Source organism: Falco peregrinus, chromosome 1, assembly GCF_023634155.1.
Source record: "Falco peregrinus isolate bFalPer1 chromosome 1, bFalPer1.pri, whole genome shotgun sequence".
Classification (NCBI taxonomy): Eukaryota; Metazoa; Chordata; class Aves; order Falconiformes; family Falconidae; genus Falco; species Falco peregrinus.
This window is the reverse complement of record NC_073721.1, coordinates 83544123-83570888: the sequence shown is the minus strand read 5'-3', so window position 1 is coordinate 83570888 and position 26766 is coordinate 83544123. Positions and strand designations below refer to the sequence as shown.

Sequence of the window (26766 nt, the reverse complement as noted above, 5' to 3'; positions counted from 1 at the left end):
TATTAGCAGGGAAACAGGTCATTATTTTATCAACATTTATAGAGAGGAAATAAACTGGTATTTTTAACTCCTTTGCTTGTATACTAGTAGACTACACTGTTGTAATAGCACTCAATGAAAATCTTTTTATCTTTAATCCCTGATGGCTCGACACTGATTATTTTGTGGGTTTTTTTTTTTTTTTTCATTTTCAGTAACAATTTGAGGATTGCTCCCTGTTCCTTTGCAGGTAACAATGCATTGCACCTCCATTAATGCAAGCTTCAGCAAGTTCTACTCAAAATGTTGCAGGAAGTATCAGTTATGCATCAGTCCTTGATTGTCAGTCTCCACCTTACATTCACCTCTTTTCATATAAACTTAGAAATTAGTTGAGATGTAATAAATGCAAATATCTAATGACATACTGTTGACATTCTTACCAGTGGTTTTGCTTAGCAGGCTCTTGTATTTTCTTGCTTATTAGAAAAAGGCAACAAGCTCTGGTGTAACAAATAGTATACAAAACCCCCTTTGAAATCCAGTTCACATATACCTTTATATGATCTATGAATTCAACACTGTGCACATTTCATAAGTAAAGAGGTTTTTTTGTATCACATATGTTTATGTGTTGATAGTATGGTAAATTTCTATTAGCTGAAAATGAGATTTTAGTTGTATGAGACCAAATACAGATCTTAGTCAAAACCAGTATCTGACGATTTTGATGTCTGAGATTGATATTATTAAGTACAGCTTAACACTTCATTACTATTCTTCTTAAGATGTGTGTTTTGCCACAGATTTACAAATGCAGAAAGCAGTATGCTTCATGCATGACAGCTGGACAATATGTGTAATGTCTTAAGAGTGAACTATTTTGTGTGTTGTTCTGTGGCAATCATTAGAACAATTTAGCAAGAATTCATATCATCATAATGACTGCATAGGTGTGTGTTTTATAAGATGTGCAGTTGTGGTACGAGCATCACTTCATCTATTGGCTGGAACTTGAATTACTCAAGTAGTCCCACACAATTACTCAAGTCCCACACAGTAGTTCCACCAGATAAATGAAGTTGTGTTTACTTCTGGAGTATGACTGTTTGAGTTCTAGTTTGCCTCTCCTGTTTGTTTAGTGAGTCTTTTGTCCAGAAAAATGATTATTATATAGTCTCTGCATAGTCAAGCCATTCATGAAGTTAAATAGTAAGCTATCAACTGAAGTTGTATTATTCTTGATAGAGGGCTCCCACTGTTCATTTTGAGTTGGCAAAGGCAAGAATATTTAGTTTATTTCTTTGCAGTACCTATTGAATGCAGTTCATCACTATCCTCTTGCTTTAAGACTATGCAATCTTGTGAATTTCTGAGAAGACTTTCCTTTCCTGGATTTATTGTCCCAGGTATAACAATGATGTGTAACTATGCACATACAATATAAGACAAACAGTTGTCTTCATTAGTATAAGACGAATCATATTATTCATAGCCTTCTGAAGGAAATCTGTCAGCTAAAATGCAAGTGTCTTTGATACCTCAGGGAAGAAGTTTTTCTCATGTGTAACACCAGCAAATTATGTTACCTTCTTTTGCAATACCTTGAGGGCACAGAGGGCAGAAAATAGATTAAATAATGGGGTAGGTCTTTTGCATTAGTAATATATTTGAAACGCTCTGGCTTGGGAAATGCATCGTGACTAGGAAGTTTCCACATGAACTAGTGAGTAGGGGCATCCTGTAGCTCCTTTCAAGCTGTTGGCTTCTGTGCTTTGTTTTTGGAGCTGATTTTCATTAATTCACTTCAAATTAATTACTGAAAACTCTAATAATTCGACATTAAATAGCTAAAAGATTCCTAAAATTATAAGTAACATATAAACAAGCAGAGGAATGAAATTTCATAGAAAATCAGAATAATCCAATTTATGATAATAATAAAATTATTATTAATATACTTATTAATAGAATTTCAGTTTTAGTTTTTAAAAGAAACCCCAACATTTTAGATGCTTTTAGAAAAAATGAATGTGTGTCTTTCTGTGATTAAAATAGGGCTCTGGAGCTCAAAATTGTTTTCTGAATTTTTCTGTGGCTCTTGTCTTCTAAGACTGTCATCTTCTTTTTTTTTTTTTTTTTTTTTTTTTTTGTAGAGATAATGATCCTAGCCTACTCCTTTGACAGTCCTATATTATGGTATGGCAAAATTCCTCATAATTATTGCTAAGCTGAAACTATTTCAGATACCCTAGGAAGGAGGGAAAATGTAAGTCTAACCCTGAGTTCAGTGGAATTCAGTAGCACTCCTCCTATCGCTTTGTAGGCAAATTGAGTCATTTTTTCACCCAATGTTCACTTTTTTCTCTCTGGCCCATACTGTGTTTCATTTCAGCCACACTGAATTTAGCAGTTGATGAAGCTGGCAATAATTTATTTATTTTGCTGTACTTAAAATGCTAGGCGACACTATCAAATGTTCTTCACTTCAATCTCTTTTCTTTCTGTTTGTGAATGTCACACTGTGTTGCACAAACACAGCAGGGGTGAAAGCTAACACAAACGCATGTTTGTGTCTACAGCACAAAAAAATGTGTATTTATAAATGAACAAATCAGGTCAAGTCTTTCATAGTAAAAATAAATTAAACAGTCATTTGTCAGGCAAGTGTCTGGAGACTATTGTTAGTAGTCAATAGAACTGATCATAATGGAGGAATATTGGCAGGGGGAAATATTTATAATGACATTTTGTGTTTATAAGCACATACACAGACACATATTAAAAAGACACTAGACCTGTTTTTCGCACTGTACTGTTACTCTGAAATGAATCACTCACAGCTTTGTATTAGGCTGAACAAGGCAAATGGTCTAGAAGATTGATTCAACACGGATTAACTTGTTTATTGATTAAATGTACAAAAAACATTTTCAATCAATAATATATGAGTGAATTTCTTTGCTGTAGCAGCTCACATAGAAAAGCTGAGAATACGATTTTAGAAATTGGTATTTATACCTTAACTCGTTTCGGAGAGATAGCCATGCAGAATTACCTAATCTTCATCTGCCTAACTCAGATACAGAAGTATAAAAATATTAGAATACCAGGCATGCAACTATTCTTTGTTTCCATCTGGCATTTTTGAAAGAAGAAAAATGAGAAGTGCAATATGCAGAGAAATTATAGGTCTCATACAGGAAAATAATCCTTACTCAGGATTTCACTAAACAGAAAGATCAGGAAAAAAATGTAGTTACGACCTTGCAATAAACTGTCAAGGTTTATGGAGGTTTGGCCAATTCCTTAGTATAAAAAAAGTTCTATTCTTATAAGCATATAAAACAAAATAGAGCTCTGAAATAGCAGAGTATGTCAGCAACTGAAAGGAATGAAAACTGACAAGAACGCCTTTTCAAATCACCAAGAAAACACCAGTATCTGGTTTTACTGCACGGTGAGTCAGTAGTTATTCAGAGGTGAGATTTAACTTAACGTCTTCATATTCATTGGTAGTACAGAATTTGTATAAAGATATCTTTCTTTGTTTAAGAAACTGTCTGAAGTAGCATTTTCTCTCTGTACCCTCTGGGACTGTTGAAAGTCTTATGTGAACATAGCACACTGCAATTTTCCTGCTTTATTAATTTTACCCTTACTTGTTACCTAACATGTAAATACCCAGAGCTCAGACACATTTTTACTAACAGCTTGTAAGTCATTCAAATTCATAAATAAAAGCATCTAATGTTATTTCACATGTCCTAGGGTATCCAAGGCTTCCACAGGAGCAGGCAGATAAAACATAGGATCTACAAGAAACCGTCCTTTTCTGGAAGGGCAACTCAGGACCAGATGTAGTAACATAGAGTATCTAAAATAACTTCCTTTCTTTTGGCAGTTGAATACTACTGTTAGTGATATTTATTAAAAATAGCAGGAACAGTGTAGCTGTTTCTTCTGTTCATTTATTTTATTTACTATGTCATCATGCTAGCACATGCTACTATATTTTTTCTTTTGTTAAGTCTCCCTTTTACTAAAGTCTTTTTCATTCCTTCGAAATCTAGAAAAAAAAAAACCCTGCTTTGAGACAATTACTAATGCCTGGTGATAACTTCAATGCACTTGTGTTATTTATTGCCATAGTAAATTTTTAGAAAATACTTAAAGATTTTAGACCAAAATTTGATCAGTTACTGGCATAAGTCTGAAGAAAAATCAGTGCACTTGAAATAAGGAGCTGAGCACCGGATTAATACTATTGATTGTTTTCAAAAGATTTCTTGCAGTTCTTCTCGGTGAGATATTTAAGCAAAGATTATGCCATTATATTAACAATAATGTTCCTTTCATCTTCTTGCTAAAACCTCATTTTCCTTATAGCATCCTTTGTTCAAACCTTCTTTAACATTTCATTTTTTTGTAGTTGATATCAAGAAAACTAAGCTATTTTCTATCTCTGTCTTTTCTTTTGAGGAACAGAGGAAGGGAGGAAGATGGCCAAAATCAGTCTTTTTGGTATACCTCTTCTTTTGTGAGCATAAGTGCATGGCAGGTGAGATTTTCCAGTGTAAATATGGTAGAATTAGTACCTAATTATAGTCTTTGAAATTTAGGATGAGACTGTTTGCAACTTATTTTTCATATATCTTGAGAGACTTCATTTTCTCTAGCTTTTGCTTGTTTCCAGAAGATTTATTTTGGTAGCTGCTTCAGCACAATTCCCATCTTATTCAATCTGTAGGAAAGCTTTAATAACAATCTTTTATAAAAATGCATGAAAAAAATTCTTTCTATTCTGTTGTCTATTTACATCTTGAACTTGTTAAAAACAGACTTCTCACAAAAGTGAGAAAACAGACATGTTAAGTCTATGCTTCTGGTACTCATTAGCTTTATTTTCAGGAAATCTGGCTTAACATTGAAGAGCGTATGAAATCATGATCATACTTTGCATGGGAGGGAAACACGATGCATTCAGTTTTTGCTTTAATAATGCTACTCTGTGAAACATGAATATATAATTGGGGAAACTGCTTCTCAATGAGCAACTACTTAATTTCAGTTTATACTTGGAATTTATTTGCATAAAAATAACTCTCAGGAGTACAAATTGAGAGATTTTCTGGCAACTATGAACTTATATCATTGTGTAGAACGAGAGGTAAAGCAACTTAGAATTTTTTTTCTAGCGAGTCCATGAATAGAAAAAGAAATCCCAAATCACTGTTTACTCCCAGTAACTTTCTTCCTCCTATTTAATGAATCATTTTGCACATTTCAGTTTACATGGACGTTTTCACTGTTCATAAGTACCTCTGAAAAATAGATCTCTTTGAACCAGCAGGTTATTTTTGAATAATTTTCTATTATTCATGTGGTTGCTTATATTTTATTTCATTGGATACTGGTATACCATCCAATGTATTTTTTGTTTCCTGTTTCAATATTAAGGAGATTTTTTAAAGAATGTACTTGTTTCATGCTGTTAAATTTGGGGTAAATGAATATTGATGCGTGAGTATATGTCTATACCAAGATTTACAAATGTTTCCATAAATCCTACAATTGTCATGTTTAAAACAACCTTATCTTTATGTATATAGCTCGTTGGTAAGAAACAGAAAGTGGAAGTTAAGAGATCTGATTTCAGGTTCATGTTCAGTCACAGATTCCCTGTATGTTCCTTAACAACAAGACACAGCAACAGATCAACTTAATCAGAAAGAAATGTAATGGAGTGATCAAGGCGTATTGCTGTGTCTCAAGACACAGTGACCTGTTATGTCTCAGGCTGCAGTTTAATCCAGAAGTAAATGGAAACTTTTCCATATATGTTCAGGAGTCAAAAGTAGTGAGACACAGAAACCACATCACCGCCCTGTGACCCCAGGCTATGAACACTTGGCATGCCTTTACCTCATCATTTGGAGGAGCTTGATAAGCTCTCTGATAGACATCTTTGACCATCACTTTCTGACTCTTTTTTTTTTTTTTTTCCTCTTTCTGATTGGAGAAGAGGGCTATGTGATCAGGGTATGAATTATTTGCAAATTGCTGTTTGAATAGAATTGGCAAGAAAAATTATTATGTAGTGTAGGGATATTTTCTGTGGAATCCTCAATTTTGCACAAATAATAAAGGAAAAAAAAATAAAGTATGGAAACAGGCTCTTCCAGGAAAAGCTAATGGCTGGTTTAGAGAGAAAGAGTTCACATCCAGTTTCAAACTACTTATTATGATAAAGTAGTCCCATCCATAACTTCCAAACTGTCCCACTTTGAGTCTCAGACACAGCAGGAGACCAGTTTTAATATCCATTTCTCTCCAATGCTTGGATGATGGAGAAACTGCTGGTGACCAGAGTTTGCAGCACAAACTCTGTCTTAAGTAGAAGCTCCAGGTTGCATGAAAACAGCAGCCTTACATAAACACCTAGTATTTCACAGTGAAAAAGCTTATAAAAGAATCAAATCAATAGGCAGCCAAAGAAATATTGGTGCGTATTACATCAGGAGCTTTCTACACAGACCCAGCTTTTATCTCACGGAAAGGGGGATTTCCTGAGTTCCCAAGCAATTTCAAGGAGGTAGCTACCTCTCTGTGCAAAACCAAGGACTGTGTCCTTCACTGAGACACTGAGGTGACATGTTTGGAGTCCAGCGTTAGAAGGAAGGAACAAACACCTCTTTGTTTCTGCATCCTCCTTATAGACTTTCTCATAAATAAATATATAAATGGAAACTCTCTAGAATTAGGATAGACTAAGAAAGCACTGTGGAGGTTGCTAGGCAGCCGAGGCCAAAGGAATAGAAAGCAGGCAGGTCATTGAAACGCAGCATCCGTGACTTACGGGTTATCTGGAGTCACCATTTACTCAATTGTCTTTTGTCATAAACAAGAGACAGTATAATTTATTTTTCTTTAGTGAATGAGCAATGTTTTTAAAAGATTTTGAATAAAAGGCCAGTTTTAGATCTCATTACTATCAGCATTTTTGAGCTATGAAATTACATGTATGATTATTATTTCTAAAGTTTATTTTCATTGTCTATAACAGGAATTTGGTGCAATATATCCAGGCTATAACTTTTGTCAAATTTTCATTTTTACCACAATATGCATATAAGACTCTAAATGAAGGAAGTTTCCAATGCTAGAAGTTATACCTTGCCCTCAAGAGGTGTCTGTGTTTCACTGTCGCTAATGACAGGGAGCGACCTGACTTCTACTACCGTACCCTGTATGATGTATGATGAAGCTACTTATTACAGAAATATAGCAGTAACACACACCCCCTGGCTATATTACTGCTAAGCATGCAAAAATACAGGCATTTCCAATAGGCAAGTTTTTGATGTGCAAGATTAGGTGATCACATTAGGTGATCAGACTATTTGCTGCATTTGAGATCTCTGCTTATATTTGTGTCTTAAAGTCTGCTTGAAATTAACTGTGCCTTCAGCAACTGTACAAGTACATTGAGGGAATACGGTAATCCTACAACTCCCCTCCCTTCTCAGATAGTGTAATGACAGTTCTATATCATGTTTTAGTCTACTTATTCTCTCCCAATGTCTTCATATTATGTATCTAAAAGATTTTATTGTTACATCACAGTTTTTCAATATTTGTTTCTTCCACAGGGTGGATGCTGTGGGGGGGTCCAGGCAGCTCTGTGGAACAGTCTCCAATGGGCTAGTAGGATGAGAAGGTCCAAGGGTGGTTTGGGAAACGAGGAGAAACATCACCTCCCAAGACGGTAAACCTACTGCAAAGGTAATTCATGCTAGGATATTGTTATGTGGTCAGTTTTTCAGGCTGCAGGGTTATCACAGCTGGAACGAATGGCAGAAAACTGGTAGGGAATGGGAGCACATACCTTTGATATCTGAGTATTCATACAGAGTCTCCTGAAAATCTTTCAAGAGCTTCTTAAGTTTCAACTCCCCTCCCTGTGTAAGGGAGAATTTGGAGGCTGTATCTTACAGGCATTTTCTTGTCTTCCTGTGGACCTGTTAGAGAATACAAATCACAAGTTTACAGTAACTTTCCAAGAAATTCCATGCAGGACTTAAAACTCATGAAAATGCCAGTTTATCAGCTACATAATGATTTAGCATAATAAAATGTTGTTTCACAAGAAGAATTAATGGCTTTATTTTTAATTGTACATAGTCTGCTTGGTTGGTTTATTTCAATCTCACCTTCCAGATTTAACTGTTGTGTTTATGGAGACTCTCCTTCTCCCCTGAAGCCTTAACTATGGACGTTTTTGTGCTAGCATTTCAGAAGTCCAAGAAAATGTGCAAATTAAATATCTGTCATCTCTCAGTGTAACTGTAATGCTTCTTCCTTCGAGAGGTAGAGTTGAACCATGCAGTACCAGAACATTGTTTCTCTGCTGTCCTGAAAGCTCAGCTATATGGTGTATTTCTGAGCCCAGTTAACTTTCAGTATGTCCATGCTATGCACACATTTATTGGTCCTCAGTTAAAAATAGGTTTGCTGAACAAACAGATTTTGTCCAGGCATCCTAACCCAATCATTTCCTATGGTACTTTATGAAATATCTGACAGGCTGACTTGCTGCTTTCACTTATTAATGTGCTTTAATATATGCAGAGTGTAAGAATATTAACAATGGAAAATCACACTGGTGGAAAATAAAATTAGGTTTTTGATGCAAAAGTTTTCATAAGGATCTGTTCCATGAGACACTAAAAAAGCACAAAACACCATTTAATTAGGAAAGCTTTTTTCTTTGCTCAGGAGTATAGAAGTTTTGGCTGGTTGAGTACTAGGTTAGGCTTTCAAATGTCTCTGGGAAATGCCTTCCTTATTGTTCCTGGTGAACTCCCTCCAGCTCCCTGGCATTCATTAATTAAAACCATTCAGAGATTCCACTGCTGCAATTCACACATTGCTTCTGTGCTTCACCAGGCTTGGCAGCTGCCAAAAAAGCAGACAATCTGCACTCATATAACATTACTGGGAGTTATGTGTTTGTATAACCTGTAGCTGTGGTAGAGAGCCTAAAGCCTTGCCCTCTGGAAAGGACAGAAACTACTTTATTACCTGGGAGAAGTTATGAATGTGTTTGTGACAGAAGAAAGGTTTGATATAGGAAAGTGAGAGTAAGCATAGGTCTTGCCTTCTGCATTTATACAAATGGTAACAGTTCTCAGTTTATAATCTGGTTTTCAAGACTCTTCCACTCAAAGTTGTTGCTAATCAATTTAACCTAGGTTCCCCAGACCTAATTTGTGGGGTTTTTTATTATGTAGAAGAAATGATTTAACATGGCTTGTGGTTAATGAGGGTCCAGTAGGCTTTACCAAAAATTGCACCAATTGATTTTAGGTAATCTACTGTAAAGAAAAGACAAGAATAGCTTGCTTATGGTTGGAACTGGTCTGAGATCCAGAGGGTATGGCATCAATCCCTAGCTGTGTTTCAGGTGTCTTCTCAGCTGCATTTTTCTACCTATAAAATGGGTAGGCTCTCATGGAAGTTATGTAATGTTCATTTGTTGATGTTTTTGTGATAATCCTTTCTCAAAGAGGGAAAAGGATCTTTGCATAAGAGTTGGCAGGGCTCAGTGAAACAGCTTTAAACTAGGTTTGAAGGGGCAAAGGATAAAACCAGGCTTGCTAGAGATAAGCCTAGGGGCAGCACACCAATATTTGAGAGATGGTGTGCTAGTGAGGTCCTTCAGTCTGGTCCACAGTGTGCTGAGTACACTGGAGCACATTTGAAATGTCTTTATACTAATACACGCAGCATGAGGAATAAACAAGAGGAGCCAGAAGTTTTGGCTCAGTCCAAGAGCTACAACATTGGCATAAGTGAAACTTGGTGAGATGAGTCCCATGGCTGGTGTACCATAATGGATGGTTATAGGCTCTTCAGGAGGGATAGGCAGGGCAGGTGAGGCAGGGGGGTGGCACTGTGTGTAAATGAGGGGTTGGTGACAACATGGCTGAGAGCCTCTGGGTAAGGATGAAGAGGAAACAAATTAAGTGGGTGTTATTATGGGAGTCTACTGCTGACCACTCAGCCAGGATGATGACACCAATGAATTATTCTGCAAGGAACTGATCAAGTTGATATCTAGATCTACTGCCCTTGCCCTTATGGGTGACTTTAACTTCCAAGACATCAACTGGGAATATCATACAGTGGACGGAAACAGGCCCAGGGAATTTCTTAAGCACATTAAAGATAACTCCTTGGTGCAGGTACTGAGGGAGCCAACTAGGAAAGGTGCCCTCCTAGATTTGTTGTTTGTAAATAGAGGAGGACTTGGGGAAGAAGTGGTGATTGGTGGCAGTCTTGCTCACAGTGACCATGAAGTAGTTGAGTTCCAGAACATTGGTGATGATAGGAGAAAAACTGCCAGCAAAACTTTGATATCTTGCCTGGATATGGCACAAACAGCCTTTGGGTTGCTGAAGAGCTAGTTAGTAAGGTCCCCTGGGAATATGCTTTTGAAGATACTGGGGTCCATGAATGCTGGTCACTTTTTAAGAGCCATCTCTTAAGAGCACAGGAGCAGGCAATTCCAAAGTGTCAGAAGTCAAGTGGGGCAGAAGGCTGGCTTGGCTGAACAGGGATCTTCTTCTAGAACTTAGATGAAAAAGGAGTGTATGGACATTGGAAGCAAGGACAAGTGACATGGGACAACTACATAAATACTGTTTGCCACTGTAGGGAGAAAATTCCTGCACCTAAAGCTCAATTAGAGTTCAAGCTGGCCAGCATTGTGAAGGATGTAAAAAATATGTTAGCAGCAAAAGGAGGATCAGAGATAACATTGGGCCATTACTTGATGTGGTTGGTCACCTCACAAATAGGGATGTAGACAAAACAGAGACATTTAATGCCTTCTTTGGCTCTGTCTTTAACACTGATGATCGGTCCTGGGAACACTGGAACCCTGTGTTGGAAGACTATGACTGGAGGTATGATAAACTCCCAGCTGACCCTGAACTTGCTGCTCCAGCTGCATGTGCATAAATATATGGGGCCCAATGGGATTCATCCCAGGGCACTGAAAGAGCTGTCTCATGTTATCATGGGACCTCTCCATCTTTTTTCAATGTCTAGGGAGTCTGGAGAGGTCCCAGTCAAATAAGACCTGGCAAATGTCTTGATTTTTAAGAAGGGTAAGAAGGAAGACCGTGGTAATTACAGGTCTGTCAGTCTCACTTCAATGCCTGGTAAAATTATGGAGAATGTTATTCTGGAAGTTATTGATAAACACTTGAGAGACAATGCAGTCATTGGTTATAGCCAGCAAAGGTTCATGAGAGTGAAGTCCTAAATAACTAAATTTCCTTTTATGAAAAGGTCACCCATCTAGTTGACCAATGGAAGCCAGCAGATATGTGGGGGTTTTATTTTAGCAAAGCTTTTGATACTGTCTCTCAGAGTGTCCTTATGGACAAAACGTTCAGCATACAGCTAAGTTGGGTGAACAATTGGCTGATGGATTGGGCTGAAAGGGTTGTAGAAAATGGGGTTACATTAAGCAAGCAGCCACTCACCAGTGGGGTTACCCAGGGCTCAATTTTAGGGCCAGTGCTCTTTAATGTTTTTATAAATTATGTAGATACAGGAATTGAATGTACATTAATTAAGTTTGCCAATAACACTAAACTAGGAAGAGCTGTGGACTTCCTCAAGTGTAGAGAGACCTCTTAGCAAGCTCTAGATAGACTAGAGAGCTGGGCAATCACCAACCATATGAAATTTAACAAGAGGAAGTGCTGGATTCTTTACCTGGGTCAGGGTAATCCTGATTATACATACAAACTGGGGGACGAGAGGCTGGAGAACATCCCTGTGGAAAGAGACCTGAGGGTTTGGGTTGATGGCAAGTTGAATGAGTCAGCAGTGTGCTCTGGCAGCCAAAAGGGCCCACCATGTCCTGGGGTGATAGCTAGCTGGTCGAGGGAGGTGGTTGTCCCACTGTACACTGCACTGGTGTGACCCCACCTCAAGTAGTATGTGCAGTTTGGGGCACCTTTTATAAAGAAGGACACCAAACTATGAGAGTGTGTCCAAAGGAGGGTGACCAAGATGGTAAAAGGTCTCCAGGGCAAGACTTAGAAGAAGCAGCTGAGGTCACTTGGTTCGTTCAGCTTGGAGAAGAGAAGGCTGGTGGGTGACCTTATGGCAGTCTACAGCCTTCTCAAGGGGGACAGCAGAGGCAGAGGTGCTGATCTCCTCTCTCTGGTGACCAGCAATAGGACGTGAGGAAATGTAATGAAACTGCATCAGGGGAAGTTCAGATCAGACGTTAGGAAAATGTTCCTTACTGAGAAGGTGGTTGGTCACGGGAACAGGGTCCCCAGGGTAGTGGTCATGGCACCAAACCTGGCAGAGTTCAAGGAGTATCTGGAGGATGCTTTTAGTCATATGATTTAGTTTTAGGTAGTCCTGTGAGAAGCAGGGAGTTGGACATGTTATCCTTATGGGTCCTTTCTAACTTGAGATATTCTATGATTCTATGAATCTAACCTCAATGCTATAAAGAACAGTTTGGATTCCAGGCTTTACACTGGGAAAGGAAGTTACAACCCTTCAGGGGAAATATGCCAAGAAACTGAAATTATATGAGATGACATTGTGATATCTTCTTCTGCAACATACTAAATAAAGTTTGAACTTCACCACCCCTACACTTAATGAGAAACAGGAAGCTTAATGGATTGATGTTCTAGTCTCTGATTCACTGCTTAAATTGTGTTTCATGTGAACTATTGTTGGAAATGCCATTTTGACTGAAGGAAGGGGAAGATAAGAATGCTGTTTGGATATAACTTGAAATCTTGATGGTAAAAGGTAATTTATATTTTCAGTAAGAGGCTTTTATCTTCATTGGAGTCTGATGATATTGATCTGATATCAGTACTAAGTATATATTCTTGAATTCTGACCAGATTCTTCTTCTGGTGGGAACCACAGATGTCTCACATTGTTCCAGCACATGGAGCTTTTTCTGTGCATTTCTTTGGCTGGTCAGTTTACAAGTGGCTGCATTTTGATGCTCTGTGTGATAAATACTTTTTTGGATCTATTTTAAGATTAATGTTTCTGAATTTTGTATTTGTGGTAATCGCTGTGTCCCTTCAAGGGTATCTATAGCCTCATAGTCAATGTTGGGTTTGGTTTTGTTTTTCCTTTTCTAACATCTAAGAAACCAGTTGTGTCCATGATTTATGGAAAAGTTCAAACCTTTCAAATTAAGTGAAGGGCATATAGCTTCAGAATGAATTATGTTCTTAAACATAATGAAAAATCTTCATTTGACAATGGGGCATGTCCCAGAGTCTGGAATGGAACAGAAGAAATGAGATATTCAAATCAAACCAGTAGGTGTTGTTTGTTGTTGTTTGTTTGTTTGTTTTTACCTAGTAACAATTCACTTAGCCATGTGTAGCACAAAGCTTGTATTTTGAATAGCTATAGATACTGACCTGTGTGTGCAGAACTATCTCTGCACAGCTGGTGACTGATAAGAGTACAGTCACAAAACATGTGCATGCATGCAAAGCTGTGTAGGCAGTGCCTATTGTTAGCAGGCAAAGGGAATGCTCAACTAGGTAATTTTTTACATTCTTTATATCTATAAATGAAACCTGGAAAGCTTCTGTTCAGTCTCCCCACTCACACCCCACACCCCACAAGCCCCTTCCCCTTTTCACCAAGAGACCTCTAGGGTTTTATCTGAAAAGAACTCTTAGGCAGAACCGAAGTCAATAACCCTCAAGAGACAAATGGAGACAGGAGAACTTAGCAGCAATTCCTTCAATACTTCAGAAAAGACTAAAGACTGTGTCATGACAAGAATAGACCATTGGATCTCTGAAATGTTCTGAGAAATCAAATATCAAAGAGATGAGTTACAAGGTAGCCTTCAACTGCATTACTCAATACCTTGCTCTCTCCATGGCTGATAACACTGTATATAATAGATTTGGTATGTTTTGTGGGGAAAAGTGCTGTATTGGTTTGAACTTACTGTGAAATGACTCCTTCATTAAAATCTAGTAGAAAAGCTGGTCCCTTTAGCGTGTCAGGATGCCAATGATTCAGTGTCTCAGTTTACTTCTTTTCTTCCTCTCTCTAGGGTTGTTTTTTGTTCATCTTTCACTTTTGTTTTCTATTGTTATTCCTCCATTATTATTTAATTTCTTACCAATTAAGTTCCTTTTCCTGATTTCCCATTTAGTTCCTCAAGTTCTATTATGATAGGTGGCAGAAAACTGCTCACTGATACTGAAGAACAGTTTGGGGCACTCACTCTTTGTAAGACTGAATGTTCAGGCACCTTCCTCTGAGTGGTCTGGCTCCTGTACAGTTCCAGGATCCTATCCTGTAACTTTTAACACTAGCTTTAGTGGAATTTTTTTACTACCGTAGAATAAAACTGGTGGTAAAGAAGTGTTCTGAATACTAAATAGTAAAATTTCTTTCCTTAATTCCCTTGACATCTTGGATTAATTGCAAAGGATTAGCTGTTGATTTGGCAACGTATAATTGATAGATAACAAAAATTCAGCTCCAAACTACTTTTAAGCCTTTTCTGACAAAAGAAAACATGTTATAAGGGTAAAGGGGAAGGAATGAATTTTCTTTCAGATGCATCAAGCAGATCACTTTTTATTGATGTGACATTTGTATCTGTTATCGAAAGTGAGGTCTCTGTAAGAAGTTGTTGATAAACCAGAGATCAGATGCATAGTGGCTTTTGTTTACATCTTATGTGTGATATAAGATTTATCATGAAGATATTGAAATCTGTAACAAGAACTGACGACTACCAAATCAACAGCCCGGATTAGGCAATATGATTATTAAAAAAGCAAAGCAAAAACAACTTACAGTCACAAGGTGTCTGACTGAATCTGGAAGTCCCCAGGGCATTTAAACCCGTATCAAAGTAGCTAGAGATGGAAGTTATTCCTATGGAGATTCACGAAGTGGGGGGAAGCAGTAGAATTCACGACTCCGTGGCCTTTGAGCAAGAGCACACTGAAAGAAATTTGCATGAGGGATGTGAATGCAGCATAGTTGTAGGCATAAATTAGAACAATATTTTATCAGGTTTGTTTGTGGGGGTTTTTTTGGTTTTTTGTTTTTTGTTTGGTTTTTTTTTTGCTTGCAATGCTCTGTTTTGCTTGCACTATGTAAAACCTTAATCTCAAATTTTGCTAGGTATAGCTTTCTTTTATATGTTTAAGCCTGCCTTGTGTTGGGGAGCAAGATGCGTCACAGTAAAACAGCAGGGCTGTCTACATTGCTAAAGGTAAAATATCAGAAGAATCTGTATGCAGGTTGTGGAGAAGGAGCTGCACCTTGAGACACAGGTGCTGCGAGTGCTTCCTACTGCTGTGTTAAGCATCAGTATGGGGACTGTGGCTGCCAAATATCAGCCTTTGGGAAGAAATTCCCCCTGGCAGAAGAGTCCTCTGTTCTTCCTGTTTAGAAGCAGATGGCAGAGGCAGCCCACATCACCAGGCAGACCTGGATATGCTGTGCCTCTTTAGGCTGAAGATTACTTTAATCCAGTAAATCATTGTTCATTTCAGTCATACAGATATTTGAACGGACTTAAAGTAAAATAAAAATTATTTTGGAAGTAATCCCTGGATTTTTTCTATGAAGCAAGTGAGCAGTGCAAACAAGGCTGATTTTATACAACATAAAGCATAGTGGGTAACATAGGTGAACTAAAGATAAACTGTGACTATATATCTAATATATTAAAGCATTGTTTTATATTGGCCGAGTAGGCTACTGTATAATAATAATGTCATAATATTACTTCCAATCGGTTTCTAACATTGTTATATTATGTCAACGTGTATGATAGTTTATTAAAAGAGTTATATAAGCACAGAATAAGAGAATGCATCATTCAGATGCTGCAATGAGGGAAGCAATATCTTTATTTAATCCTCTTGATTTATAGCTATGGTTTATTTATCTTTTTTACTGTGTTGATTACAAGGATATTTGACCATTTTGCAGTCATTGACTGCCTTAGATGCATAAAGTGACAGAAGATGTCTCTCTAAACACAGTGAACCTCTGATCAATACTTAGAAGTATGGTACAACATAACAAAAATGGCAGTATACTGTTATTCCAAACCTGGGTTCTTCACCCGGTGTGCAAGAGCTGATCCACACAGAGTCGAGATACTTGTTCATTGCATGTCTGTGCAGAGATGGGTTCTTGGTGGTAATCTGCAAAGCTAGCACCCCTTTTAACATTTTATACACTTTGAACAATTGCGTACAATTATGTTTAGTCACACAATTCTCACTGGTTCTTACAAGCCTCATCTCCTTTTAAAGATAAAGTGTTCTTTTTTTTTTCACACTTGTTCCATGGGGAGGGGGCTTTGGTAGTAGGGGGCTCGCTTTGCTCGAGGGTGGATCTTCTAGCATACTAATTAGAATAGTTCACATGTAGTTCCAGTAATTTTCTGTTTAGTCTCATTACCCATTTGGTTCTCCTTGAGCTTAGCTTGTTGTGCCCCAGCTTGACATATTTATGTTGTCTATTCCTTCTCCCAAAGCCCTGTTTTGTTAACTGTTTGTAAGGATTTAACAAACATCCTTCATTTTTCAAATTCATTCTTGTTTTTCACTATAGATATCTACATTTCCCCCCCTTTATTTTTCTTTTTTAAAGTAAATAATTTTTATATCAATACTGGCTAATGTATTAAATAACCAAGCAGCACAAAAGCGCTCGGCTTCTCTGAATCTTGCACTCAGGAATGGGTTTCTTTAGCAAGACTTCATGTTTAGAAGCAGTAGATTCTGCAAGTGCGTAAGTCATTTGTTTATCTTTGCAACTCCTGTTTGATCTTTACTCAAATTTTACGAAGAAGCTGAGGCAAACAGATGAAGCATTAAGAAAGTTAGGAGTGAGAACCTCTTTTCTACTGTCTTTGATCTGCAGATCTGAGCCTTTTTCCCCACAGAAAACACCACTTAGTCTGTTTCAATTCATTATCACATATTGTTATAGGTCTTTGAGCATCCGAGATACTACTGTTGACAATCATCCTAACATGTCTAAACAGAGAAAAGCTGCTTATATAGAGAGGTAGTTAGTGATGGTCCTCCCTTCAGTCCTGTACACTTTATTAAAGAGAAAGTAGCACTTTTATGGCAAGGGGTTAACAGCTAAACTAGAGAATATTGTGCAGTTGCACAGGTATCCCTATTTAGTTTTGCTAGGAATACTAAATTTTCAGCACCACACAGTCTGTATGTTTTGAGCTGTAAGCAACAGATCTTCCTAATTCTCCTGTCCTGGGCTCCTCTAGGTACACATTAAGCATTGCATCTGGTTGCTGAGTTCCACAATAACGGGTAAGGTTGGCAAATATCCACTAGTGACAGATCTGAGAGCCACCATGATCTATTCCTTTACCACAGGCAAAAGTTGAATTTAAAATTACCAGAATGAAAAAGAAGTGCTATTTTAGTAGAAATTGGAATTTGATACTGAGTTGGTGCTTGTTTAAGAATGGAGGTTTGACAAGAAAAATTTGTCATGGTCCAAAACCAAAAAAGTGAAAAATTAGGTTTGCACACCAAATTGGATTCATCTGATAAGAAAAATCAAGCTGCATATAAACTTTATGCACCCTGCACGGCTGCAGAGTGAAATCAATGATTATTCACTTGCTTAAATTTAAATTCTAATTAACATGATTAACAGCAAAACAGTAGAAAGTATATGCTGGGTTTAGGAATTTGTGTCGAAGTAATGACACTGTTGCTGTACCTGCCGTACTCTACTATGTCAGAGTCAGCTGATCAGGCAGGGCTAGCTAAATAACCTCTGGAATATTAATCCAAATTAAATGATAGTTTGCACCTTTTCTTAACTCCATGCTTGGGAAATTCTTCTTCCTCGCTATTTTGTTCTGTAATATTCCCAGGCTTTTTGTCTTCTAATGGTTCTGTTTCAGCCAGAAAGCCACCAGAAATGTTTTTCTAATGACCTTTCCACAGGCCCAGTTAACAGGCTTGAAAGGATTCAAATAAAAGCTGAAGATAGCTAAGAAAATCTGAATAAACCAGACATACAGACATTTGCAATAGTTGTATTTTTTTTTCCTTTTTTAAAATTTCCTATTTATGTGTGATTAAAACCACAATATGAGCAATGTTCTAGAAGGTGAAAGGTGAAATCTCATTTTCATGGGATTTAATCTGATGTGTGGGAAATATAAACCTTATCTTCTGTTTAGGAGTGTTTTTCATTTTCAGGTCCAGTTTACTGAATGTGTTCTTCAGCTTCCTTCATTTATGAATGTGGTGAAGGAGGAATATTATTCATTACTTATCGTGCTTGCCAAAGTGTCAGACTTTCCTGAGCCAAGTGTGAACAAAGAATTTCTTGTAGAAGCATCTAATGTGGGTTTTGGTGAAAATTTCAAAATTAAAACTGTAAGATATGCTGTCAGAATGAAACAACAGGGAGTCTTTATTCCATCACGCTTACAAATGACTTCCTGAAAAAGCATACAATATTCTAGGTTCTCATAGGATATCACATTATTCATTCCTCTATTTTCAAGTTAGGCACACAAAAAAATGCTGACACAAGTAGCTATAATCAAGGAACATGTCAAAACTAAATTAGGGATCATCCAGATGAGAAAATTCTATTAACATCTTCATAATGAAGGATACAGCCTCCATGTTTAGTCTCAGAATCAGATTTCAGTGTGTTTTTCAGTCATTTGTTACTTCTGATCTCTGGAGTCATCACCAGAACAAACAAGAGAAGTAGGGAAAAAAGAACATTTTCTGATAACGAAGCACTTTTGTAAATATAGCCTGATCTGAAACCTCTTAATTCTGATGAAAAGGTGTTCTCTGACTTTCAAGAGGGGTGTTGGAGCTTTGTCTTAGTAATAGGTTGCCTGTCTGTTCAGCTACATGAAGATATAGATACTTGAATTTTTGTTTCTTTTGTTTTCATACTAGCTTGGACAGAAACATCTTTAGTATTGGTTAAATTGTATGTATTTTGATGATTTACACATTACTACAGATAAAATATAAACTTCAGAAGTATTGGAAACAACTGAAATGAAAGTTGTAAGCAGGTTCCCCAGAGATCTGTGCAGTGAGTGGAATTGTACCAGCACAAGTGAATGTGTGTTCAGGGATGGAAACATGCGGCTGGGGACACAGGAAGCAGGAGCCTCCTGGAAAAGACACAGTTGCCAAAAGAAATGGCTGTGGAACAACAGTCTGTTTTCCTTGTTGTGTCTTCCCAGATCTTTTTGTTGTAATGATTTCATTTACACAACTTTCTGAAAGTCAAAGGCCCTTTCAGCTCATTTGTTTTTGAGTCATCTCTGCCAGTCAGTATTAACCAGTCCCTCCAGGACAGGAGAGTGAAAAACAACTGTGCTTATTGACTTCCTCATTTTAAAGGAGTTGAACTGTTTCCAGCAATTAAAGGTAATCTGAAGTTTTCTGGGAAGTGTAAAAATTAGAGTAAGTAAAATCAGTCCCTCTTATTTCCCAGCCCTGCAGGGACTGAGCTATTGCTTACTGACAGCTCTCTTTTTCTAACCTTTGAATGACCTCCAGGGGATTTATGACCCACAGTTTGAGAAAACAGTTCTAATCTAGTGCCCTTCTCGGCCTCAGGTGCCACCTTTCTGTGAATAAAATGTGACATATGCTCTTCTCTTATGAGTCTTCTCTTTTGGAACACCATCATTCTTAGAAGAAATGCAACCTACAGTATTGATATTGCTGTGAGATTTATGGCAGGAATGTGAAGCCATGCATAAAACTTGTTAAGCAGTTGAAGTTAACTAGGCATGAGAAAACAGTAGATGGAAGCCTAAGATGTAAGATCCAATTGAATGGAACCTCAGGCCCAAGAGATGACAAGGGATGACATAAAGATGGCATCTTCTTACCTAGTATCTGCTCTTAGTTGATCTTTGCAGTCTGTTTTACGGACAGATATATGTGTTTATAAAATTATGCCAAACCAGTGTTGCTACAGGAGGAGCTGGCTTCTGTTCCACTGTAAGCATTGTGACTTGTCAGGGATTTTATTTTCAGTGGGGATGATGTAAGGTGCAGAAAGTAAGTTCTTGGACTGGCTTTTCAATGTAGAGTTTGTGATCCTGTTACTTACAAGGCACGGGTATTCTTCCCCATTACTGGACAAATGACTGCAGTTTCTCCTCTTAGATATATTTTTTTTTTTCTTGTATTACTTACTCTTGCCAGCAACAAAGTTTCCTTCCTTTCTCTTGCCTTGCAGTCATACATAGACAATTTCTCTATTTTGATTTTAATAATTCTGCATGTCATCAGCAGACTATCCCTGATCCTCACTTTGGACCTGTGTTCACTTTTAATACTTTGCTAATCTACCTCAGTGTGACGGCAAAAAAAAAACCCCAGTAATGACCATTAGACCCAGTGGTGTAGTTTTTGTTGCTAGCACAGTATTCTGCTGCTGTAGAGGCTTTTTGCCTTTTGTCTTTCTCCCTTGCTGGTGCCATGCTTTTGGCTGTTTAATGGTTACTTTGCTATTGAACTCCACAGGGGAACATATCCCCAGACATTTCTCTAACCTCATCCAGAGAAATCTGAGAGCTCTTCTCCCTGTGTTCCCAGCAGGAGCTTCCTGCTTGCTTTTTATGTTTCAGCAGCTACACACACATACTTAGGTTTGACTCCTTTGGTAAAAGCTAAACTAATGAGCTATCACAGAGAGCAGCTAATGGCAGTGCAGCTTCATCCCCTTCCCCTATATAATTTTTCTTATCTATTTATGAAGTCTTTCTGTACCATGATTAATTTTTCTGATTTCAGACTTTTAAGTTTATCATTAATTTGACATTTGGCTATTACTCTGAATATTGGAGGCATGCGTGGTCTTGTGCTGTCCATACGTTTTTTACATCACTGTGCTTAAATATAGTGCTGTTAAGTTATTAATTGATAAACAACCACTGAAAATTTACTTCACACAGAGGTTATTCTGTAGAGTACTATTGTCCTGGGGAATAGCTGTTCCATCTCATTAAAATCATCTTGTTTCCTGAGACATCATGTATTTGGGGAACAGTGGGTCAAACCCACTGAGGAGTATAGATCTAAAATGTATGCTTAAATTCTTTCTGAGCATCTCTCTGGAACTGATCCCAAATTGGCTCCATCTCAAATGTTCTTGCTGTTATTGCTTATCACTGTAAATGATTCCCATCAGAAATTCTAAGCTGTTTCCATTGGTGCAAGACATCCCTCAATATCAGAGCATGGGCTTGGTATGATGAAATAAAATGAGGTATATTCACTGATTATTTTTTTTTTTTTTCAAATTTGTAGCAAGGTAAAGTTTGGTAGTTACATTAGATGACTATGAGTTGATATGAGACATTAAATGGCTGGTTCAGTCATGCAGTATTTACCTTCAACTTTCTAGATAACAGGAGGGATTTTTCTTCTCTTATGTTTTACTTCCTGATATTGTTTCTGTCGGTGTGTTCAATCACAAAATATGTTCAGTTTATTTGACAATTTCTGCTATTACAATCCATACGATGTGGGAGGTGATCAGATATAACTTTGAGGGAACAGGAGAAAACCCCAAGAAAATCAGACAGAAAGATTAAACCTCAGGTCAAAGTTAGATCCTGCAGGGTATTGTGCCACTCCAATAGATCCCTCATCTTTGGACAACAATTCATGTGCCATTCCATTAAAGAGCTAATTTTTATGAGCCCCAGAGCATTCACAAAAGTTTCATTGTACCACTTGAAGTGATGAGAAGATCTGATACTCTGAGAGTCTAAGTATTCTTATGCTCAGTTTCAGGTTGTAAGGCTTTTGGATGATCCCAAATTTGGCTTTCCAAAATTCAGACTTCTAGCTTAGTGCTGCACTCCATAACATTTTGTGTCTGAAGGCTCAGATATTTGGCACAATATGTACATAAGAGGAAAAATTGGCTGCATTTTGAAACCAAGATTGTAGAAAATTATATTGAAATAATCTTGCCATATGCATTTCATTCTGTCTTGTCATAGTGCCTATTACACTCTGAGCTCGTAAAGCACCTGGCCGTATACTTAATTGACAAGTTAATCAGTAGTGCTGCCTTATTCATGACTCTCACATGCAAAGAGCTGGCTACGAGGGAGCTAGAGCATCTAAGACAAATGATTAGAAAAGAAGAGGTAATATTAAAAATACCATGGTTTATGTTTTTCCTTTTGGATGAAGGAAGAAAAAACTAGTATGGAGACTGCCTGATTTGGTATTGGTGGTTTAAGTTAAGTATCCTGCTTTAATGTATGTCTTCAGAACATGTAGGGTTCTGAAGGGGGGAACTATGAAGACAGTGACCAGATTTATACGGACAGTAAGCAGCAACTGGTCAATGGTGAACATCCAGAACCGAATAGAATGGGAAAGACTGCAAGTATAAGAAAACAAGACAAGCATCTATACTGTTTCTTAAAGAGCTCTGTGATAATCTAGGTTTGGACAGTTGGAATTTTCAAATTTTAACTAGCTTAAGTGATATATGTAGTGTGGGAGGCGCAATTACATTGCTGCAAGCATAGCTACAAAAATATATGCTGTAGACAAGTATTTAGAATGACACTGGTGCATACAAGAAACCTGACAAGTTGTGAAAATTGGAACTATATCTCTTCTAGCATGATATTCTGGGAACTATGTTAAAAGGAAACAGGACTAATCCTAATGAAACATGACCTCTCCACCGTGTGCCAAACTACTATAAACTGAATCTGACTGGCTGCTGCACTGGTGACATTTTCTAATCCAATTTAATGGATTCCAGCACTTGTCTGGGCAGATGTTTAAACCTCCCATTGATTGCAGTTAAGTCATCTTTTCATCTGCCTATTCTGCATTTCAATTATCATTTCCACCTCGTTTTGCCTATTCTGATCAGGTGGGTACCTAGCAAATGTCTACTATCAAAATAATCCCAATATTGCATGTAATTTCCTGTAATGGTTCTATGCCACCTCCAGTTCGCACTATGCTCTTGTCTCAGTTAATGACTAAATTGCATTTCACAGATAAAATTTGTTATTTACTTTCCATGGTTTCCAGGCTCAATCTGCTCGTTGCTTGCTCCTCACTGAGTTTTGATTATTTACTGCACTTTCATTTAAAAAACCTGTGATGGTCAAAATCCCTTCTGCATAGAAGATATCTTTCCTTTATTCTGTTCTTCATAAAAGAAGGTTGAAGTTTCAGCTCTCAGTTTTCAAGAGAACTAAGATGCCCAGGTTTTTCTTTTACAGCTCTTTTATATTATACACTCTTGAGTGTTTCACTTAAGCTGCCCATGTCTAAGTTTAATGGTCTTTAAAATGAATACCATAATACTTAATTCCCTGGATTATTGTCATCTAATTAACGAATCCTTTGAAAAAGTTATTTGAAGTTCTCATGTGGAAGACCCTTTACAAACATATAATAGGCATGGCAATAAATCCATTCTATTTCCTGGGTTTCAGCCCAATATCATATGGATTACAGACTTCTGTTTTGTTTTATTCTCCCCACATATAGTGCTTCATTTTGTGGATCATAACTAAGTTATTTCACATCTCAGTTCTACCTCTAAGTAACAATTGTTTTTTGTGCATATGTGTATAAAAGAGAATTTTAAAGATTAATTATTCATATTCCATATGAATCATTGTGGTCCTTAATTATAAAATAAGCCTCTTGAAAAATGTAGATTATTTTCCTTTCAACCTTGTCTGTGGTTTAGAAGCATGCAGTGAAAAATATGGTGTTTACAGGTGAAGCATACTTCCTGGAGTAAGAGTCTTAAATGGGCCAAAATATGTAAAGTATTATTAATACTTTTTGGTACTGTGAAACATTTCAAAGAAGGTACCAAAATCTCAACCTTAGCTTCATGCTTTTTGGTGGGGAGAATAAAAACCTGTACCATACAAGTGCCGTATGTGAGCCATTGCCTGAAACACAGCTAAATCTAGGGAAACCATGTAACAGTCCAGAATACAACCAAAGAACAATTAAATCCAGTTGTAATTATAGTTTTAGACTAATGTAGTTTGATTTTCAAAGGTTACTGAATTTTAAGGCATCTTTCCCATTTTACTGAATGTTATAGGTAACATAATTAAGTGAAGAATTCTTAGAGTAGTTTGGGTTGGAAGGGACCTGTAAAGGTCATCTAGTCCACGCCTCGCCCCACCCCCCCCCAAAAAAAACCAAAAACAAACAAACAAAAAAAAAACCAAAACAAAAAAACAACCACCAAAAAAACAGGCACATCTTCAATGAGATCACATTTCCCAGAGCCCCGTCCAACCTGACCTGGAATGTTTCCAGGTATGGGGCACCTACCACCTCTCTTGGCAACCTGTTCCAATGTTTCATCACCCTTACTGTAAGAATATTTTTCCTTATCTCTAGTCTAAACCTCTTGTAGTTATAGACCATTTCTCCTTGTCCTATTGCAACAGGCCCTGCTAAAAAGTCTGTCTCCATCTTTTTTTTTTTATAAGCCCCCCTACAGGTATTGATAGGCAGTAATAAGGTCTCTCTGGAGCCTTCCCTTTTCCATGCTGAACAACCCCAACTCTCTCAGCCTGTCTTCATAGGAGAGGTGCTCCAGCCCTCTGATCATTTTTGTGGTCCTCCTCTGGACATGCTCCAATGTGTCCATGTCTTTCCTATGCTGAGGGCTCCAGATCTGGAGGCAGTAGTCTAGGTGGTGTCTCCCCAGAGCAAAGTAGTAGGACAGAATTGCCTCCCTCAATCTGCTGGCCATACTTCTTTTTATGCAGGCCAGGATATGGTTTGCAAGCACACATTCCCAGATAATGTCCAGCTTTTGATCCACCTTCTTGGCAGGACTGCTCTTAATCTGTTCATTGTCCAGCTTATATTGATACCAGAAGTTGTCCCGACCCAGGTGCAGGACCTTGTACCTGGCCTTGTTGAACTTCATGAGGTTCACATGGGCCTATTTCTCAAGCAAATTATCCATTGTAAGTTCCTTCCTATACTAAAATCTACTCCAGTTTTGTTCATAACAAGCATCTAGCCTCACAATATAAGTGAATCTTATACATAAGTAAAAACGTAGATGGATTAAGTGCTTCTGAGGTCAGGAATGGTATCCTCCTCCTGTGTTACAGCAAAATACTCCATTGTATTTATATCTTATTTATACTTTTAGTTTGCCTTAATTTCAAATTATTCCACTAGCAAGATCACAAGAATGAAGAAGTAGGACAATTTAACAGCTGAAGTGTCTTTTCAGAAAATTGCACAACTTACTGGCATCATTCACAATTTGCCTGGCACCATTATATCTGATGTAAGATGCCTAAATTCATTGAGGCTGAAATATTAGCTCTAGGAGCGGGAGCCAACTGAGGCTATAGTTCTGTACCCAACTGTTGCTTAATCATTTCTATTTATCAGCCAAGAAAGAATTGCTCCAGAATTAAAGAACATTTACTTATCTATACAAGCATAGACATCGCCAACTGCTGTGAGTTTATGAAACTAAAAGAACAGAAGAGGTAGAAAGTTTGTAATGTGTCTGAAAGCAATATTAGAATTATTTGAGTTTAGGGAATAAAATGGGGAAAATATTAATAGACTGTCAGAGAATAACACTTGTAATACTGTAGTAAGAATTACTCTGCTTATCTTTAATGCTCCTTTACAAATATTGGAAACACAACATTTGCAAATTTTAATTAAATCTTCACTGCTCCACTGAGAGTTCATATTTTTAACCCTGCTGTAATGAAAAGCTGTGTAGTAGTGTATCTTCTATAGAACTAGAAACTGTATCCTAATCTTGACAATGGAAGAAAAATATGAACACAGCCTTTTTTCTATATTCATATTTAACTTATGGTAGTGCCTCAGGCATTTAAATATTTACTTATGCAATCATATTAATCACTGACATAAGTTTATATCGTTATCAAGATAATTATGAAGTCTAAAATTCAAGAAACATTTTTATAAAATATGAGAACAGATTTTCAAATCTAACTTATCCTGTAGATACATAGTTTGCACTCACAAATGGCTGCCTGCAGGTGTAATGCAGGTTTATAGTAGGCTTATAATTATCTATTTTTGACATGAGGTTCACATGATAGTTTCGCATACTGTTGTTACCTTTGTTGCTGAAAGAAATATGTGATATTATGGTTTAGAATATTTTTCTCAGATTCCTGTAATTTGGGAAGCAAACAATGAAAGAATTAAGAAGAGATTGATTTTAATTTATTTAAGATCTGTCAAAGCTCTGATTTATGAAAGGGCTGATATAGCAACATCTGTAATGGGTGCCAATGACTGGGCCTAGGCATAGGCATCTGTTTTGAAAATCCTGGCCCTGGCTAATTCTGTGAAAGCACAGAGAGATCAAGAGACATCAGATTTACTGTAGCCTTACCTTGATCTTTTACACTGCTTTCTTCTAATAGCTCTATGTTAAAACATAATTATTGTACAAAATATTTTTTTTTTTAGATGGAAAAATACTATTGAAGAGATAATAGATATTTAAAAAATAGGGAGCATGAGGAAATGCCATGCAAGTGTTAGTTTAATTCCTAAACCTTTTTGCTCTGTTTTTATTATTCTCTGTAGTTAAAATTTAATAGAGTCAGTGCCACTTAAGCAAAGTAATTTGTATCATCTCACTAGCCTA

General features: G+C 37.2%; 1 protein-coding gene across 3 annotated transcripts in view; it reads left to right on the top strand.

Annotated features, from left to right (window-relative positions):
• LRRC4C (leucine rich repeat containing 4C) overlaps positions 1–26766 on the top strand; it is a 539166-nt gene that overhangs the window by 475198 nt on the left and 37202 nt on the right. For 2 of the 3 annotated variants that reach the window (XM_055793234.1, XM_055793226.1), the window contains one exon: positions 7632–7764. The gene's annotated coding sequence lies outside the window, so the exon portion shown is untranslated. Of the gene's footprint in view, positions 1–4461; positions 4541–7631; positions 7765–26766 lie in introns of all 3 variants that reach the window. The other variant, XM_005244636.3, reaches the window with a different exon arrangement.